We start from the raw sequence: 22,163 nt of genomic DNA, 5'->3' as shown, positions 1-22,163 counted from the left end.
ATCTGTGGTTCTGAGTGAATGTGTTACGTGGGATTTCTTTCAATCTGAATTCTGGAAGAAATATATCAGTCAGAGATTCATTGATCAGAAACGTAAAGAGTTTCTTAAGCTTAAACAAGTTCGTATGTCTGTTACTGAATACGAACATGAATTTGTGAGATTGAGCCAGTATGCCCGTGAATGTGTATCGAATGAAGAAATAATGTGCAAAAGGTTTGAAGATGGACTAAACGAAGATATTCGTCTGTTAGTTGGAATTTTGGAAATTAAAGAAATGGTTGTGCTCGTTAAGCGAGCTTGTAAAGTTGAAGAATTAAGTAAAGAGAAAAGAAAAGCTGATTCTGAAGCGAAGGATGTTAGAAAGAGATTTTCAAGTAGATCATTTCAGTCTGTGCCAAAGAAATTTCGAGATGATCAAAGCTGTTCAAATGCTAATGTGGGACATTCAAACCGAGATCGAGCTAGATTGCATTTAAACTTCAGAGTCCCTACTACTTCTGTTGCTAGTGTCGGGAATTCCGATCTAGGAGACCTGAATGTAAACACTGTGGTAAAAGACATCCAGGAAATTGTAGATTGAATGACCGAGCCTATTTCCGATGTGGATCTCTGGACCATTTTGTAAGAGATTGTTCTAAACCTGCTGAGCAAGAGAATGTACAGAATCTGAAACTAAGCAACACCTCAGCTAAAGGTAGACCTTCCAGAAATGCACGTAGTGGTCAAAGAGCTATTGAGGATACTGCTGTTAGATCCGAGGCCAAAGCACCTGCCATAGCCTATGCTATTAAAGCTCATAAGGAAGCCTCGTCTCCAGACATGATTACTGGTAATTTTACTCTCTATGATACTTCTGTGATTGCATTGATAGACCCTAGATCAACGCATTCTTATATTTGTATAAATTTAGTGCACAGTAAGACTTTGCCTGTAGAGTCTACTGAATTCGTAATTAGAGTATCGAACCCCTTAGGCAAAAGTGTCTTGGTTGATAAAGTTTGTAAGAATTGCCCGTTAATGATTCGAGGTATCTATTTTCCTGCTGATCTTATGCTTTTACCTTTCGAAGAATTTGACATAATTTTAGGAATGGCTTGGTTAACTCTACATGATGCTATTGTGAATTGCAAACAAAAAGTCATTGATTTAAGGTGTAAGAATGATCAAATAATCCGAATTGAGTCTAGTGATCTGAATGGACTATCAGCTGTGGTATCTGCAATGAAAATACAGAAATATGTGAAGAAAGGTTATGAAGCTTACTTAGCTTATGTGTTAGATTCGAAAGTGAATGATAAGAAAGTTGAATTAGTGCCTGTTGTTTGTGACTTCTCTGATGTGTTTCCTGAAGAACTACCTGGTTTGCCTCTGATTTGAGAAGTCGAGTTTGGCATTAAAATAGTACCTAGTATTACTCTGATTTCAATAGCTCCGTATAGAATGGCTCCGACCGAGTTAAAGGAATTAAAATCTCAGTTGCAAGAATTGACCGATTGAGGATTTACTAAACCGAGTTTCTCACCTTGGGGTGCTCCTGTTCTGTTTGTGAAAAAGAAAGATGGCACAATGAGAATGTCTATTGATTATAGACAGGTTAATAATGCGACAGTAAAGATCAAATAACCTCTGACTAGAATTTATGATTTATTCGATCAGTTGAAAGGTGCTGCTGTGTTTTCAAAGATAGATCTGAGATCGGGTTACTATCAGTTGAGGTAAAGGACTCTGATATTCCGAAAACTGCTTTCAGAACGAGGTACGGGCATTATGAATTTTTAGTTTTGCCTTTTTGTTTAACGAATGCACCTACTATATTTATGGACTTAATGAATAGAATTTTTAGACCGTATCTAGATCAATTTGTTGTTTTATTCATTGATGATATATTGATTTATTCACGTGATGAATCTAAGCATGCTGAACATCTAAAAATAGTGCTACAGACTCTGCGAGATAAATAGTTGTATGCAAAGTTTAGTAAATGTGAATTCTGGTTGCGAGAAGTTGGTTTTCTTGGTCATATTATATCAGCTTTCGGTATCCGAGTTGATCTGAGCAAGATTTCAGCTATTCTGGATTGGAAGCCTCCAAGGAATGTATTTAAAGTCCACAGTTTTCTAGGACTTGCCAGTTACTATAGACGATTTGTAAAAGATTTCTCTGTGATAGCAACTCCGTTGACAAAATTGCTTCAAAAAAATGTGAAATTTGAATGGTCTGAGAAATGTCAGAAATGTTTTGATCGGTTAAAAGCTTTATTAACTGAAGCTCCGGTATTGGTACAACCTGAGCAGGTAAAGAATTCGTTATTTACAGTGATGCTTCGTTGAATGGAATCGGTTCTGTTTTAATGCAAGAAGGAAAAGTTGTTGCTTATGCTTCGAGACAATTAAAGCCGCATGAGAAGAACTATCTGACACACGACCTTGAGTTAGCTGCCATTGTGTTTTCTTTGAAGATCTGGCGTCACTATCTGTTTGGTGAGAAATGTTACGTGTTTTCTGATCATAAAAGTCTGAAGTATTTAATGACACAAAAAGATTTGAATTTACGACAGAGAAGATGGTTAGAAATGTTAAAAGACTACGAACTTGTGATTGATTATCACCCAGGAAAAGAAAATGTGGTTGCTGATGCTTTGAGTCAAAAATCGTTATTTGCAATGAATGCTCGTTTAGTTCTGTCTAATAGTTGTTCATTTTTAGCTGAATTAAAAGTGAGACCTTTGTTTCTACAACAGATTATTGAAGCTCAGAAGATTGATAATGAGATTATGGCTAAACGAACCCAGTGTAATTCTGATTCTAATTCTGAATTCTGGATAGATGTTGATGATTGTCTGAGGTTCAGAAATAGACTTTGTGTTCCAAGAAATCTAGATTTGATTCAAACAATTTTGAATGAAGCCCACAGTAGTAGATTTTCTGTACATCCGAGAAATACGAAAATGTATAACGATTTGAAATAACTATATTTGTGGTTGGCAATGAAAAGAGATATTTCTGACTTTGTTTTGAGATGTTTGATCTATCAGCAAGTTAAAGCTAAGCATCAGGTGTCATCTGGGTTATTAAACCAATTATGATTTCGGAGAGGAAATGGGATCATATGACCATGGATTTTGTTTCGGGTTTGCCTCTGTCTCCAAAAAAGAAAGACACAATTTGAGTTGTAGTTGATCATTTGATGAAATCAGCTCATTTTATTCTGATTCAGTTTGATTATTCGTTTGATAAGCTAGCTGAGTTGTATATTTCTGATATTGTGAGATTGCATGGGGTGCCATTGTCAATAGTGTCTGATAGAGACCCGAGATTTACATCACGATTCTGGAAGAAATTGCAAGATGCTATGGGTACTAAATTGCATTTTAGCACTGCTTTTCATCCAAAAACAGATGGTCAATCTGAACGGATTATTCAGATACTTGAGGATATGTTGAGATGTTGCATTCTCAAGTTTGAAGGTGCGTGGGAATAGTACCTACCTTTGATTGAATTCACCTATAATAATAGCTTTCAATCAAGTATCAAAATGGCACCGTACGAAGCCTTATACAGTAGAAAGTGTAGAACTCCATTATACTGGTCCGAGCTTAGTGAGAATAAGATTCACGGGGTTTATTTGATCAAAAAAACAGAACAAAAAGTGAAAGTAATCCGAGATAGTTTGAAAGCTCCCTCTGATCGTCAGAAATCTTATGCAGATTTAAAACGAAAAGATATTGAATTTGATATCGGTGATAAAGTGTTTCTGAAAGTATCTCCGTGGAAGAAACTGTTTTGGTAAAAAGGAAAAGTTGAGTCCGAGGTTCATTGGACCGTATGAAATCACCGAGCGAGTTGGGCCGGTTGCTTATAGATTGAGGCTACCATCTGAGTTAGAAAAGATACATAATGTATTTCACGTACTGATGCTTCGACGGTACAGACCTAATCCTTCGCTTGTAATTTCTCTATCTGATATTGAAATCCATTCTGATATGACTTATGAAGAAAAGCTGATTCGTATTCTGTCTCATAAAACCAAAGAATTACGTAATAAGAGAGTTTCGTTAGTCAAAGTGCTGTGGCATAGACACGGAGTAGAAGAGGCTACATGGGAGCCTGAAGATTCAATGAGACAACAATATCTGAATCTATTTAACGGTAAGATTTTCGGGGACGAAAATCTCTAAGGGAGGAGAATTGTAATAGTCCAGTTTTGACCCTAGTCAGAATACTGGTTTTGGGACCACAAATCCAAGTCTAAAAAAATATTTTAATATTATTTTATGTGTCTGTGATATGTGAATTTACATCTGCGAAATTTTTGTGATTAAATTTGTCTGTTTCAGTGCTTAATTATGAAAAATGATTAAATCGCTTAAAGTGTAAAAGTTGAGTGCTAAACGTTAAAGCACCTAATTGGCTTGGCTTTTAAAATATGGGTCCTTGCATGTCAAATTTACCATTTCTGTTAATGGTGGACAATTATGGACATGTTAGGTAAGCTTTAATGAATTATAACTAAAGGGTATTTTGGTCATTTGTAAATTAAACATATGTTAAATAATTATAACATAAAATGGTATTCATTTTTACCATTCTCTTGGCCGATTGAAGCAAGAAAAAATAATCAAATTGGGGTTTTGATATTCGGCTAGCTTAATCCTTAATTAAGGTATGAATTTTTGTCCGTTTTTGATAATTTCTACGTTTCTGTGATCGTTGCTTCGTGTTCTTCAAAGCCCATGTCTGAATTTTTGTTTCTATTAAAGATTTCACGAAATGCCATTGTTGATATCAAGAGTGTTGTGATGTTTTTTGAATGAATTATGAAGGCTTGGTAGATGGTTCACAAGTTTTGTCTTTGAGCTTTTGATGAAATTGAGCTATTTGGGTTAAATTTTAAAAAATAAGGTTTTGAAGGACTAAATTGTGAATTGAAAATGTTATAGGGGCTTATATAGAAGCCATGAAAATTCGGCTAGCCCTTGTTGTAAAGAAATTTTGCATATTGGTGATTTTGTGAAAAATGGACTAAATTGTCAAAGTGTAAAAATGTAAGGGCTAAAATGTAAAGTGCCCTAAATATGTGTATATGGATTAAATTGAATGAAATGAATGATTGAATGGTTGAATTTGTATTGTATTAGTTCAAGAACAAAGAAAGTCGGACTTAGATCGGGGCAAGTCCAAAATAGTTGAATAGACGACTCGTTTTATCCGAAATCCATCCGAGGTAAGTCAAATTACAATTACGTGTTAATTGAAATAAATTCTGTACATATAAACTGTAATCTGTATTGGATGGCCTTGAGTGCCTGTTGAATATCTTTGGAGTAAAGTATAATAATATGTTAATATCTGAAAAGCTCTATATGTTTCTAAGAAAACTTGACATCTGTCTGAGAGATTGTGTAAGACCGTGTCTGGGACATAGGTGCACTAGACAACCGAGGCGAAACTAGACTATTCCAGGATCGTCGAAGTTTTTCATGGAAACTTGAAGATGGAAGGTCGAGCAGAGTTCCATTGTGAGCTCGAGGTACGTTGACTCGATGATCTCAAAGAAGAGCCCCCACGGGTCAGTTGTCAGGAGGGCTCGGACCGCGTCGGCCATTTGAATTTCTTCAAGTGCGGCCCATTCAATGCAGCAGCCCACACCTAGGGGTCGGGCCCGTAATATTTGAAATAGTTCCTCCCGAGGTCCCAAGGAAACTGGAGGAAAGGGTGACGGATCTCAGCAGTAGGACTCGAGGATGATGTTGCTCATTTCCTTTTCTTCGAAGCGGGGACGGCAGTCTTCTTACCACATGAGGTTGACATAGTATACCTGCAATGGCAAGACGAAATAAAAATAAAATTACCCCCCAACAATAGCGTGGAAAAATATGCATGGTAAGACAAATAAAGATACTTCATAGAAGTCATGTACTAAAGAACAACTATGCTAAAAAAAATAACCCAATCAAATATATTAAGTCATTACTATGAATAGTACAACGAGAGTAATGCTAACGGAAATATCTAGTGAATGAATGCATGTGGGTTTGATAAGTATGAAATCTGGTGTGGGTAAGCATGAAATATATGGAAACAAGAAAAATGGATGAATGCTGCAAAATGTATTGACTAACATGGCAAATTTCTTAACAAATAGCATAAGTATTCTATCATTATAACTATGATTATTTACTCAAAATAAAACAAACTATCATGAAATAAGTAAAAGAATGAAGAGAATAGAGGGAAAATTTGAACAAACGCAAGAGGGAGGAGCTTTGGGTCGTTGAAGGTGATGCTGTGATCGGCGCACGGGCATGGCAGGTAGGGCGTGTGAAGTTGCAATGGCTAGGGCTAGGGATTTTGGGGAAGGGGATGATGAATAGTGAGGGGTTTATATAGATTTGGGGGCACACGGTCGTGGGGCACTCCCGTGTGCCCTTATTGCAGCCCGTGAATATCGTGATTTTCAAATTTGGGCACGATCATGTTCTACTTTGTTTGCTTCTCCCACGCTCGTGTACAGATGTCCATGCCCGTGTTATTTTATCAGTCTTGAGCACGGTTGATGGGCACGGGCGTGTCACACGCTCGTGCTAAATTCTCAGTTTCAACCACGGTTTATAAACACGGGCGTGTTGCACGCCTGTGTTAGTTTGACAGACTCGCCCACAGCCACGTCGTACGGCCGTGGCAACTTATCGCATCCCGTGTTAAGGAAAATTTTTCCCTATTTTCATACGGCCATATTGCACGGCCGTGTCTACTCCCGTGGTGTGAGCACGGCCTAAGGCACGCCCGTGTGCCTGCCCGTGTGGATTAGAAAACCTGTGTTTCAATGACTCAGTAAGTGATTAAATGTTAAAACTAAAATTTTAAAGAAGTTAACGTCGTTAGTGCTCGGATTACCTCCCGATAAGCACTTATTTATATTCTAAGCTCGACTTACCTTTCTGTTGCATGGTCATGGTGGTGCGAAGAGCTCACACTCCTCATCCCTACTATCAATTTTATCAAAATAAGGTTTAAGACGAGTACTGTTTACCTTAAAAGTGTCGAATTTGTGATGAATTATCTCAACTATACCATATGGGAAAATGTTAAGTACCGTAAGAAGGATTGCTCCGTTAGGTTCAGAAGTGGCAATACGAGGGTCTGCTACATCTAGTAGTACTTTGTCTCCAACCTTAAGTTGATTTGGTGAGATATTGAGCTCATCATGGCGTGGTTTTGGTTTATCGTGTGTCCTCAATTTATGTGTCGTCATTCATCTAGTTCCTCGAGTTGTAGCCTTCGTTCTTCATAGATAGGTCCTTTGTCGTTACTCGAACATGGCTCAGGTGTGTTCTTTGAACGTGTTTCCTGCCAGGAAGGTTTCACCACATGATCAGTTTTAATAGTATAATTGATACAACCACCTTCAATTTTTGATGTGTTACTCGAACTACGAGCTTGAAGGGTGATTGTTTCGTCTCCCACACGAAGTGTGAGTTCACCTATGCCAACATCAATTATTGTTCTAATAGTTGCTAAAAAGGGCCTCCCTAAAATTAAAGGAATGTTACTATCCTCCTCTATGTCTAGAACAACGAAATCAACTGGGAATATAAATTTGTCAATTTTAACAAGTACATCTTCAATAATACCCCTAGGAAATCTGATTGTTTTATCAGCTAATTGAATACTCATCCTAGTTTGTTTGGGTTTCCTAAGACCTAGTTGCTTAAACATTTTGTAAGGCATGACATTGATGCTAGCCCCTAAATCAGCCAAAGCATTATTAACATCTAAGCTACCAATTAAACAAGGAATTGTAAAACTCCCTAGATCTTTTAATTTGTTGGGCAGCTTATTCTGTAGAATAGCTGAGCAAACTGCGTTTAGCTCCACATGCGACATTTCATCCAACTTCCGCTTATTTGCTAAAAGCTCCTTTAAAAATTTGACTGCATTTGGCATCTGTGAAAGGGCTTCAATATACGGTAAGTTAATGTGTAATTTCTTTAATAGTTTAAGGAATTTACCAAATTGTTCATCTGTATGGTCTTTCCTTGTCGCATTTGGGTATGGCACTCGTGGTTTGTACTCTTTATTTACCGGTTTCTGCTTGCTGTGGTCTACCTCACCTTTACCTTTACTTACCACAGTTTCTTCCCTCGGTTCTGGTTCAGATGTAACTAACCCTTCCTCATCTTGAATGGAAATCGCATTGAGTTGCTCCCTTGGGTTAGATTCAGTGTTACTCGGCAGGCTACCTTGTATTCGTTTAGATATCAATTTAGCGAGCTAGCCTATCTGATTTTTGAACCCTTAGATCGACACTTGTCGATTTTTAAGTGCTGTCTCAGTATTCTGGAAATGAGTTTCTGACACCGAGATAAATTTTTTTAGCATCGCCTCAAGGTTCGGCTTTTTCTCTTGCTAGTAAGGTTGTTGTTGGAAACCTGGAGGTGGTGGTGGTCTCTGATTCCCTTGGCCTCGCAATGAGAAATTTGGGTGGTTCCTCCATCCTGCATTGTAAGTGTTACTATAAGGATTATTTTGAGGTCGAGGGTTATTACCCATATAATTTAATTGCTCGTTTTCCATGTTGTGGCCATAGGATAGGTATTCTGAATTGCTCAATCCTCCTCCACTTGCATTGCATTGCATTGCATTGCATTACTGGGTGAACCTGTGAAGAACCAAGAAAACCGCCAATTTTTCTATTCAAAAGTTCTACCTGATTAGAGCGCATGGTGACCGAATCAACGTTAAAAATGTCGGCTGCTTTCATCGGCATTGTCCTCATGACTTGCCACTGATAATTATTCAGTGAAATCTCTTCTATAAATTCATAAGCCTCCTAAGGTGTCTTATTATTGATAGTTCCTCCAGTAGCTGCATCAATCATCTGTCTAGTCGAAGGATTCAGGCCATTGTGAAATATTTGAACCTGTAGCCAGAGTGGTAACCCATGGTGAGGGCACCTTCTCAAATGGTCCTTGTATCTCTCCCATGCATCATAAAGTGTTTCTAAATCCATCTGCACAAAAGAAGAGATATCATTACGTAATTTGGCTGTTTTAGCTGACGAAAAATATTTTAATAAAAAATTTTCGGTCATTTGTTCCCAAGTAGTGATTGACCCTCGTGGTAACGAGTTCAACCACTGTTTAGCTTTGTTCCTCAATGAAAAAGGAAATAACCGAAGGCGAATGGCATCATCAGAAACGCCATTGATTTTAAATGTATCGCAAAACTCTAGAAAACTTGCCAAGTGGTTGTTTGGATCCTCATCCTACAAACCATCAAACTGAACAAATTGCTGTATCATTTGAATTGTGTTAGGTTTCAGTTCAAAATTATTTGCAGCAACAGCAGGTCTAACTATACTTGACTCAGTTCCTGTTAAAGTAGGTTTAGCATAATCTTACATAGTGTGTAGAGTAGGATTCTGATTTACTGGATCAGCGGCAATCACAGGAGGTAGCGGATTTTCCCGGTTTTCAGCCATCTCCTCGGTTGTGGTTGAAGTATCGTCCTCTTGCTCTTCCTCTGTGTATCTTAAGCTTCACCTTATTTCTCTTCGATTTCTGCGAACTGTGTGATCAATCTCACTATCAAACAGTAATGGTCCCGACGGGTTTCTTCTAGTCATACACTATAAAAACCTGCCAGGAGTGAATAAAAGAAAAATTAGAAAAGAAAATAAAAATTTAAATTGCAAATAAAGTAAAATGGCTAAAGTAATAAAAATCGAATGTTCTTAATATCTTAGTTCCCCAGAAACGGCACCAAAAACTTGATTCGTGATATTTGCGATAAGTTTTATATAATTTATAAATGATCGTTCTTGAAACCAACTATTATCACGATGAAGGCAAGTGTACCTATCGAACAGTAGTATAGCTTTAGCAAGACCGGATTGTCCAACCCAAAGGAACCAGGAGTACAAGTAATTACTTTTTTTTTTATTATCTAGCCTAAAAATTAAGGGATTTGTTTATCAAAACTAATTAACTAAATTAAGGGTGCAAAGATAGAAAGTTGGGGAAAATACTTTTAGAAAATTTGATTGCTTAAGACAATACCTAAGGAAAAATCTACCTAGACTTCACTTGTTATTTGACTCTAAATCAGACGATTTATTCATTTGACTTGATTCGTAGAAATCCTAAGTTATATTATTATCTCTCTCGAGACTAATAACGTCTAACCCTAGGTTGATTAATTGAAATCTTTTTCTAATTAACGTCCTAGTGTTGCATTAACTCGATCTATGGATCCCCTTATTAGGTTTCACCCTAATCTGGCAAAATCTTGTCACTTTATCTCTAGCCGTGCAACCACTCCGCTTAATTATGACAAATTTACTCTGAATAAGCGCATTAACTCGAATCAATATTCCTGGTATATTAAGACAAGAATTAAGAACACATAATTAAGAACAAGTCAATTATTTATCATATAATTCAGATAATAATAACAAGATCTGTCTTAGGTTTCATTCCCCTTAGGTATTTAGGGGGTTTAGTTCATAATTATAAAAGAAAACATCTCAGAAGAATAATGAATACAAAACATAAAGAAAACCCAAAACTCCTGAATGGAAATTGAAGGGAGATCTTCAATCTTGATGAATAATCCGGCTTCTGAGATGGATCAATCGACTTTCTTCGAGTAATTCCTTGCTTCCTACTTCGTGTGTCTTCCTAAGTGCCTCCTCAGGTGTTTAAATAGGCTTTAGAATGCCTAAGAGCCCTCAAAAGTGGCCTTTTCTGAATAGGACTATACTTGGGCTCGACAGGGACACGCCCGTGTGACACGCCCGTATGCGATTGCTCCAGATCGTGGTTAAGGCTGTTAAATAGGCACGGGCGTGTAGTCTACCCGTGTAAGTCGTGCTTTGATCCTGCAAAATGGACACGGGCATGTGGCTTACCCATGTGAGGAAGTCCAGGCCGTGTTGATTTTCCATGTGGGTCCATTTTCTCCGTTTTCAGCCCATTTCTCGCTCTTTTTGCCCTCCTATGCTCTCTAAAGTATAAAATATGAAATTAAAGGATTAGGAGCATCGAATTCACCAAATCTAAGGATAATTCATCCAAAAAAAAGTGTTGAGCATGGGATAATAATATGTTTAAATTATGGTTTATCATCTATTAAGTATTTGATCATATATATACAAATGTACACCATCAATACCATACAATTGTCATCATTTATTTTATTTTTCACACAACAATCTTATAATTTAATTATTTAATTAACAATAATATAATTTAATCTAATTATCTATTACTTTAATATTAAATAAATAAATTATTTGATAACAAGTGTACATATATCTATTTATTACAAATGTACCAATATTTTTATTACAATTGTCATTATTCAATTTTTTATTATACAAAATCTCATAATTTAATTATTTATCTAATAAATATCTTTTAATTTACTAATGATAAATAATAAATATAAATATCTTATGCTTAATTAATAAACAAATTAAATCTATAATTTACAATTGTATGCTTATTTTAATTACACATGTATGACATTATTACCACACATTTGGCTTCATTTTAATTTATTTAATAATAATAATAATATAGTTATAATAATACTACTAATAATAATTAAATCTATTTTTGCCTCAACTGTAACGCCTCAATTTTCGGAATTTCGTAAAAGTTGTAAAATTTAAAATTTCGTGTTCATTTGTTATGTGTAGGATTAATCATGTTGGTGGGCCTCTAGAAGGCCCAAGCTTAGGATAAAACCCGGTAGTTTTAATTAAATTTAATTCTATAAGAGAAAGGGGTTCTGATAAATTGGGCTTTTAGGAATTATTTGTGAAAAATGGATCACAAGGAAGCAAGTGGTGAAGTGGCATGTGACGCCACAGGGAAGGCTATAAGTGGCGTGTGGAAGCTTGGGGAGGACCCAGGTTCAAGTCACATTGATAGCAAAAACAAGGGATTAATTTTTATGAACAGAAAAGGTAAGTAATGGAACTGAAGTAAAAGTCTGTCAGGAGGAGTTTGAATTGCTCAGGAGATTGAGTAAGGAGGGGATAAGGGAGAGGATTTAGGAGCTGATCAAGGAGGATGGTGTTGGCCAAATAGTGGACTCTTGGGGAGAAAGAGTTGGCCGGCCAAGGGTTTCTTTAGGGGGGAAAATTTCGGCTAGGTCAAAAGCTAGGTATAAATTCGGTATTTGGAAGTGTTTGTGCCGTTTTTTTTCTTTTCTGACCATTCTTCCTTCTCTTCCTTTCTTTTCTTTTCTTTTTTCTCTCCATCTATCTTCCTTCTTCTTTCCCCATAGCCGAATCCTTCCATTATTCTATTCATCTCCACGTTCTTATCATTGTTCTTCAGTCTTATATACAAAAGCCGAAATCCCGAAAGCTTGATTCTTTTTGTTTCGATTTCTTATAACCAAAACCACATCTCTTCTCTTCATCATTTGTTGCCGATTCATCAGCCCTCTAAAACCTCAAGTTTGGACGACAAGACCATAGCAAAACCCTCTCGTTTTACCTTTCTAAACACAAGTTGCAAAAAGCCAAAAACCCCACATTAAAAGGGACTTGGCCGAATATTGAAGTCACTGAAAGATCGACTTTTGTTATCATCTGAGGGCTTAGATCTACATCGGGATCGAGTGGGAAACTCATTGGAATCATTCACTAAGGAATCGGTGGTAAGTCTTCTCCAAAACTTAGTCTTCTTACATATTTTAGGAAAAGCCGAAATCCCTAAAAGTTAGGGAGATTGTCGATTTGGACTTGTAACCCTGAGGGGTCGTAATAACTATTTTGTTTTGGTAATAGCGTGAGTTAGAGGCGGTTGATCAAGGGCTTGGACAGGTGGAACGATCGGATCTTGGGAGTTAACCATAGTTCGGCAGTAAGGTAAGACCAATAAGGGTTTTAGGCATGTTTGGCCGAATGTGGTAAGGGACTATATACTCAATTTTATTTCGATATTTGGAGTAATATTAAGTGATTCGATTGTAGGCAGTTCGTGTGTAGATCTCGTCGAGGAAATCCCAAAAACAGGTATGTAACTGACACCCTCTCATAGGCTAGATCGGTAAAAGCCGAAAAGCCGAAATGCCGAAAAGCCGGTATTTTGGGCCCTTGCGAGTGTGCGAATGCTCGTAAGACGCATGGGTAATTATTACTGGTAATCAAAAGTGATAAAACTGCAGTACGCGCAATTTCGTACATTTTAATATTTTGGGCTTAATGGGCCAAAACTGGGTTAATGGGCCAACGGGCCCAATTCGGTAAGAACACTCGGTAAGTGTTTCTGGCTAAACGTAATGGCTATGATATGCATGGTAACCTTAGAAATAGTTAGATGTACTATTATACCCCTATGTATGCAAAATTACCATAATACCCCTATGTATGCAAAATTACCATAATACCCCTATGTATGTAAAATGACCTTTATACCCCTAGGGTTAATTTTGTCTGAAAAGCATGATGAATTAAATCTGTATGATGTATGCCATGAATGTATATCTGTTGCATGGGGACATGGGTTATATTATGGAGGAAGCGCCCGGTGGCTATGCCACAAATTATTCTGCTCGTGGCCCCGCCACATATATCTGTTTCGGTGGCACCGCCACAAAATATCTCAGATCCGTGACTCCATCACATTTTTCAGATCCGCAGCCATGCTACATATTTCTGTGGCGTGTAGCGGTTGGTTGGGTCAAGTAGTCTCCCCACATGGCGAAAGGATGGTATGAGGGTGTATGTGGTTGGATATGGTTGGGTTTCTGCATAAGCATGATATATCTATTTTGATCTGTTCTTGTAACACCCCGAACCCGAGACCATTGCCGGTGTCGGACACGAGGGGTTAACAAGCCAAGTTCACATGTTTTGCCCACCAATTTGACATTTCCAGTCAGGCTGGAAGACTGCGTCACCGTCGCCTTAAAAATCATATCTCGAGTTTCACAACTCGGAAACTGGTTTCGTAAATTTTCCCTGAATTTAGACTCATATATCCATCCATGGATTTATTTATAGAATTTTTGGTCGAGCCAACTAGTACAGTTTAATAGTTAAAATCACCCTTGTTACAGGGATCGACTGCTCTGACCTTCGCGCGTTACAAGTTGAATATCTCACTGTACAGGACTTTAATTCTGGTGCCGTTTGTTTCTAATGAAATTATACTCAAAATGGAATCTGTACATATAAGGTATGTCTCCTAATTCTTTCTGGATAATTTATAGTGAATTTTTAAAGTTGCGACAGGGGACCCAGAAACCGTTCTGGCCCTGTTTCACAATAGCTTCAATATCTCTTAACATGTAGCTCCTATGACCATTTCGTTTCTTCCATATGAAAATAGACTCATCAAGGTTCATTTACATAGCTTATTCACTATTTAATTCCATTCCTACGAATTTTGGTGATTTTTCACATTCACGTCACTGCAGCTGGCAGCATCTGTTTTTAAGGTAGGTCTTACCTATTTGGTAGTCTCCATGAACCAACTAGTCTTGCCATACATAGGTTCATATATGATCATTTTAACCATGCCAATGGCTGATCATGTGACCAACATTCCCATTTCCAAGCCATAGCCACATCATGACACCAAATATATATATACAAACCACAATTAGTCTAAGTCGATGCTTCACTTTTACGAGCCATTTTCGCATGGCCGTACATATATACATCACAACATATTCAACCAACAAGGGGTAGTCCTATACATGCCATTTCAAAGTTCAACCAAAATTTATACCAAAATAGAGGCATGGATAGTGTGGATGACTTCGACTTTATTGATCCCGAATCCGATTGCTATCGAGCGAAATCTATAAAACAGAGGGCCAAAGCAACGGGTTAAGCATTTTTATGCTTAGTAAGTCTCAAGGAATATAATCAGCTTTAATTAAAGCAATACATTCACATAGCCAAATGCATCATTTCATTAGTGCACATTCACATAATCATACTTACTTCACCATCCCAATTCTTATGTTCATACACAAATAACGGCTTCATTAAGGCCGATATCTCGCTCCATCATAGGAGCGGATATTCATACGCTCTTACTCCTAGCGCGCGAAGCACACACCGCACTTACCTTGTCATTGGGAAATTTCACAAGTGCATTAGCTGAAATTTTCCAGCAAGCTTATAATTTTCAAATCACATACCTTCGGAGTTTATCCGGATGTCGCTACTGCTCAATCGCCTTGGGACATAGCCGGTTATGGTAACCCGCACCAAGGCCTACGGACTTAACCAGATATCACGATTTGCACAAATGCCTTCGGGTCTTAGCCCGGATTTAACAACTTGCACGAATGCCTTCGGGTCTAAGCCCGGATATAGCTACTAGCACAATTGCCTTCGGGTCTTAACCCGGATAAAATTTTCAGCATAATTGTCTTCGGGGCTTAGCCCGGATATCATTCAATTTCTCATGCACACATACATCAATAATCATTGGACATACATATTTCATTTTAGTTATTAAGGCTCAAATACAATTATAATCATTAGCATATTCGCCTTGGGACTTAGCCCGTGGAATTCAAATACTCATACACACATAATTAATAATCATACACATCCATATTTCATCTCACATAATTCAAGTAAGGTCACTTCTTGAGGACTTACCTCGGATGTTGTCGAACGGCTTTTACGGCTATTCGATCACTTTTTCCTTCCCCTTGTCCAATTGTGGCCCTCTTAGCTCTTGAGCTAATTCAAACAAATTCAATTTATTAAAACCTCATTGTGCTATCTTATGGCCGAATATGACAAGGAGTTTAAATGGTCATATGGCCACCCTTTAGCTTGAATACACAATGGTCATGCACATTTTATACTACATCGAGCAATTCAATACAATTTATTCGAGCATCAAGGAAATGCTAACGCCTTCAATAGGCTACCCAAGGCCGAATATTCATGTACATGTTGAGGCCAATTTTGCACTTAATACCTCACAAAACAGCATGCATTTTACTAGTTAATGCTTTGCACATTGTGGCCCAAAACTTATAATATAGCATCAAGCACTTATATGTGTGCTAGGCCGAATTGTGCTTGCAATTTCACAAGCATTCCTCAACATCTTCTTCTTTAAACCAATATATTCATCACTTACTTCATAGCCAAAACATCATGTGCAAACATATATATACATATATGAGCATGGCCAATTTCAAGGTGTCCATAGCCATCCAAAATACAAATTTTAACTAACATGCAAGAAGCATGAACCATGCTCATGAATGCATCATGGCCGAATATGACAATCATGCTCCTTTCAACTTCAATCATGGTTAAACACAAAAAGAAAACTCAAAATCTTACTCAAGAGTAGACAATCCATCATTGCATGCATCATCATCAAGCTTCACACTTAGCATGCAATGGCTTTATCACCATAACAACTTTGGCCAAATACCATTTCCATGGCATAACAAAGATTTGAGCCATGGCTAACATGCACATCAAGTTAGCAACCAAAACATGCATGAAACTCCTAACACAACCTCATACATACCTTAATCTTGATGCCAATTTAGCCAAATCACCTTCTAGATCTCTTCTAAACCAAGCATGAAGCAAAAATCCTCTTTCTTCCCCTTATGATTTTCGGCCAAAAAGGATGAGAAAGGATGAACAGAACAAAAATTTTTTCTTCCCTCTTTCTCAAGTCACGGCAAGGGGGGGGATTACCACACTCACACACATTTTTTTTTTCATTTTTTTATCACCCATACACCTTTGTTTATTATTTCACCCTAATGCACCAACAAAACATGTTTCATGACATGTTTAGCCCATCCTCCCTTGTCATGGCCGGCCACCACCTATAAAAGGGGGAATTTGACATGCAAGTCCATTATTTTGCATGCATGCTTTAATTAGTCATCACACATTTCCCCATCATACTTTCAAAGTTCACTACTAGGTCCTTTCTAGTGAAATTCACCTTTATAACATTAAACCAATCATCAAAAAATGTCATACATGAATACACACATATTATAGGCATCGAAATAAATTTTAAATTATTTTTATGCCTCGGTTTTGTGGTCCCGAGACCACCTTCCGACTAGGGTCAATTTTGGGCTGTCACAACTCTCCCCCACTTAAGAAATTTTCGTCCCCGAAAATCTTACCGTAAATAGGCTTGGATATCGCTCTTTCATAGAGTTCTCGGTCTCCCAAGTAGCTTCTTCTATCCCGTGCTTGAGCCATAACACTTTCACTAGCGGAACCCGCTTGTTTCGCATAACTCTTTCACTTCGTGATAGGATACGAATCGGTTCTTCCTCATAACTCATATTAGCTTGAATTTCAATTTCGATGGACTAATCACGTGCGATGGATCGGATCTATAGCGTCAAGCATCGAAACGTGAAAGACATCGTGAACCTTTTGAGTTCGGGGCAAAATCAAACGATTTGCCACCGGACCGACTCGCTCGATATCTCATATGGCCCAATGAACCTCGGCTCAACTTGCCCTTACTACCGAACTCGAGTATCTTTTTCCAAGGCGATACCTTGAGAAACACTTTATCACCCACCGATACTCGATATCCTTACGCTTCAGATCCGCGACGACTTCGACGATCGGAGGCTATCTTCAGACTTTCACGGATTACTTTCACTTTTCGCTCAGCATCCCTAATCAAATCCACCGAAAATCTTGCTTTCACCGAGCTCGGTCCAAAACAATGGTGTACGGCATTTACGATCGCACAAGGCCTCGTAGGGTGCCATCTTAATACTTGATTGAAAGTCGTTGTTGTAAGCGAATTCAATCAACGGCAAATACCGCTCCCATGAACCACTAAACTCGAGGACGCAACATCTTAACATATCCTCAAGTATCGAATTATCCGCCGGATTGACCATCGGTTTGGGGGTGAAAGGCGGTGCTGAAATGCAACTTGGTACCCAAAGCTTCTTGCAACTTTTTCCAAAATCGCGAGGTAAATCTCGGATCTCTATCCGACACGATGGAAATAGGCACCCCGTGTAATCTCACAATTTGAGAAACGTACAATTCAGCTAATTTGTCCATTGAAAAGTCCGACGACGGGACAAAGTGGGCCGACTTAGTCAATCGATCTACCACGACCCAAACCGCATCCTTCTTACTTGTCGACAATGGCGGTCCGGATACAAAGTCCATTGTGACTCGATCCCATTTCCACTCGGGTATCGTGATTGGTCAAGTAACTCAAGGCACCGATGTTTCGCTTTCACTTGTTGACATATTAAACATCTCAAACAAAGTCGGAGATGTCTCGCTTCATACCATGCCACCAAAACCGACGTTTCAAATCATTGTACATCCTCGTACTCCCGGGTGGATTGCCATTCGGCTACAATGGGCTTCATTCAGAATTATCGAAATGAGTTCAATTCTTTGGGACACACTGACGACTTTTGAACCTCAAACAATCGTCATCGTCGATTTGAAACTCCGAGTCCTTGTTCGAACACACGCAGCCGTTTTGCAACCAACTCGTCGTCGACTTTCTCGAGCTTCTCGAATTTGGTGTGTCAATAATGGTTTGGCTTTCAATTCAGCCACTAACACACCTGTCGGATCGGATGCATAAGTGCACATTCATCGTCGTAAAGTGAATAACGACTTACGACTCAAGGCATCCGCAACCACATTCGCCTTTCCCGGTGATAGTCAATGATCACTCATAATCCTTTAACACTCGAGCCAACGCCTTTGTCGCAGATTTAAGTCTCTTTGGGTCATCAAATATTTGAGACTTTTGTGATCCGAGTATACATGGCACCTTTCACCAAATAAGTAATGTCGCCAAATCTTTAAGGCGAATACGATGGCGGCCAATTCGAGATCATGAGTCGGATAATTTTTCTCATGTGGCTTTAATTGCCTCGACGATAGGCCACAACTCGACCTTCTTGCATTAATACGCAACCTAACCCAAGTAGAGAGGCGTCGCTATAGATGACAAACTCCTTGCGGACTCGGGTTGCACTAGAATTGGGGCTTCAATCAAATAAGTTTTCATTGATCGAAACTTTTTGGCATTTCTCGTCCATTCGAACTTAACGTCCTTTTGGAGTAAGCCGTCATCGGCGTGGCTATCGTTGAGAAGCCTTTACAAATCATCGGTAATAACCTAAGAAGCCCCAAAAGCTCGAACCTCAATAATATTTCTGGAGGCTTCCAATTAAGTATGGCTGAAATTTTATTCGGTCGACTCAATACCCGATCTCAAATCTATTTTCGAGAACACCGAGGCTCCTTCAGCTTGATCGAACAAGTCATCAATACGTGGCAATGAATATTTGTTCTTTATCGTCGCTTTATTGTCGACGATAGTCGATGCACGTACCGCATGGTTCCATCCTTCTTCTTCACGAACAATCTTGGCGCACCCCAAGGCGAAAAACTCAGGCGAGCAAAACCTCTATCCACCAATTCTTGCAACCGAGCTTTCAACTCCTTTAATTCCGTTGGTGCCATACGATACGGAGCTATCGAATTGGAGTGGTACCAGTACCAATTCGATGCCAAATTCTATTTCCGAACAGTGGTAAACCCGCAATTCTTCGGGAAAACATCCGGTATTCACAAGGGAAAACATCCGGTATTCACAAACCACGGCGCAGATTCGGGTTTCTTTTCGATTCCTTGTCATCGAAACACGACGCAAGGTACGCCGCACCCTTTTCTTACATATTTCGGGCCAACATCACGATATTTACGGTGGCAACCCTTTAAGTCCGTAGACTCAACCCGAATTATTTCATTATTCACGCACCTCAAATCGATAGTCTTGCTCTTGCAATTTACAACCGCATCGTGCATGGTCAACCAATCCAAACCAAGAATAACATCGAACTCATCGAACGGCAAAAGCATCAAGTCCGCCGGAAAACAAGAACCTCGAACACTAGGGGACTTTTCTTGCACACTTTGTTGACAAGCACGTAATGACCCAAGGGTTTGACACCGAATTACAAACTCAAGAGACTCAATGGGCAAAGTCTTATTGGATGCTAAGGTTTCACATATATATGAATGAGTAGAACCGTGGTCAATCAAAGCAATCACATTTGTATTGAAAAGAGTGAAAGTACCGGTAATAACATCCGGAGAGGCAAAGATCCTCAAGGCGTGCAGTATGGCATAAGTCCTAGCAGAGCACGAGCCTCGATCCGATGGTAACATCTCTAGATCCTCTCGACCGCCACCGACATTGCCCATATTTCTAGGTGGCCTACCTCGGCGATGGTAGCACCGGGTTTGCACTCGACTTACATTCTGCTCATGCATCCCGGGCAATCCTTCATAAAGTGGTCGGCCGATCCACACTTATAGCAGGAGCGATCACGAAACCAACAGCTCCCCGAATGCCATTTGCCACAATGTGGACACTCCGCCCTCTTTCGCGATCATTTCCACCACCGGCGATCGAGGTGACTCGTGTGGTCACGGGGTCGATCGCGTCCTCGTCTAGAAAAGCCCAAACGCCTCTAGACCGGCTCACATCATCTCGAAATCTCTTCGATGCTTGTTGAAGAGACTTTCCGAGGACCTCTTCGAATTCTCCGGTTCCCATATCGCTTTTTGTTTCTCCTTTCTAAGCTCTTCGACTTTACAAGCTCGCTCAACAAGTACTACGAACTCTCGATCTCGAGGATGCCGACAAACATCCTTATATCATCATTCAGCCCATCCTCGGTTGTTTACATAATAGCTTCGGACGAAATGCATTCTCGCTGCATCTGGCTAAGCCTCACAAATTTTCGTTCGTAGTCGGTAATTGACATCGAACCTTGCTTAAGATCAAGGAATTCCTCCTCTTTGGTCGATGAATCTCGATCGATATACTTTTTTGAACTCGGTTTGAAAGAATTCCCAAGTCACTTGCTCTCTAGGCACCACAAGTCGAGTACTCCACCAATAGTAGGCGGACTCGCGTAGCAAGGAGATGGTACACTTTAAGCATTCATCGGGTGTACAGGATAGCTCATCAAGCACCGGATAGTGTTATCTAACCAAAATTCAGCTCGCTTCGGCATCATCATCATCCGTAGCCTTAAATTCAGTGGCCCCATGTTTTGAATCCTATCGACTGGGGCTTACTTGACCTTATTTGGTCAGTCACCGGAGGTATTGTAGGTGCGGGGTTGCATTTGTCGGGAATGGAGGTTGTGGAGCAGCCGTGTTGGTTCGAATGTATTGATTAAACCATTCGTTCATCACACTATAAAAGGCTTGCCTAGCCTCGTCATTAGGATTGCTGGCCATAGGTTGAGAGTCCGCCGGCGCTGTCCCTTGCGCGGGAGTAGGCGCCACACTCTCCACATCATCAGATATCGCTCGGTTGGGATCGGGATCCATTACTATAAACAAACACAAAGTCAAATTGTCAGAAGTCACCACACTATCGACTCATCATTTAATGGCATGTATAGCTAGACCCCAAACACATCACGGTAGTCCTAGAATTGACTAAACCGTGGCTCTGATACCAATAAAATTGTAACACCCCGAACCCGAGACCATTGCCGGTGTCGGACACGAGGGGTTAACAAGCCAAGTTCACATGTTTTGCCCACCAATTTGACATTTCCAGTCAGGCTGGAAGACTGCGTCACCGTCGCCTTAAAAATCATATCTCGAGTTTCACAACTCGGAAACTGGTTTCGTAAATTTTCCCTGAATTTAGACTCATATATCCATCCATGGATTTATTTATAGAATTTTTGGTCGAGCCAACTAGTACAGTTTAATAGTTAAAATCACCCTTGTTACAGGGATCGACTGCTCTGACCTTCGCGCGTTACAACTTGAATATCTCACTGTACAGGACTTTAATTCTGGTGCCGTTTGTTTCTAATGAAATTATACTCAAAATGGAATCTGTACATATAAGGTATGTCTCCTAATTCTTTCTGGATAATTTATAGTGAATTTTTAAAGTTGCGACAGGGGACCCAGAAACCGTTCTGGCCCTGTTTCACAATAGCTTCAATATCTCTTAACATGTAGCTCCTATGACCATTTCGTTTCTTCCATATGAAAATAGACTCATCAAGGTTCATTTACATAGCTTATTCACTATTTAATTCCATTCCTACGAATTTTGGTGATTTTTCACATTCACGTCACTGCAGCTG

The 22,163-nt window shown here is 39.2% G+C and overlaps 1 non-coding gene across 1 annotated transcript; it reads left to right on the top strand.

The window, feature by feature from the left end:
- Positions 1 to 8,938: 8,938 nt before the first annotated feature.
- LOC128283024 (small nucleolar RNA R71) lies at positions 8,939 to 9,045 on the top strand. The gene has a single exon (XR_008273369.1). It is a non-coding gene; the product is annotated as a small nucleolar RNA R71 (small nucleolar RNA).
- The last annotated feature ends 13,118 nt before the right edge of the window (positions 9,046 to 22,163 follow it).

Source organism: Gossypium arboreum, chromosome 10 (assembly GCF_025698485.1).
Source record: "Gossypium arboreum isolate Shixiya-1 chromosome 10, ASM2569848v2, whole genome shotgun sequence".
In the NCBI taxonomy this organism is placed as follows: Eukaryota; Viridiplantae; Streptophyta; class Magnoliopsida; order Malvales; family Malvaceae; genus Gossypium; species Gossypium arboreum.
Note: the sequence above shows the minus strand (reverse complement) of the source record. Positions and strands in the feature narration are given on the sequence as shown.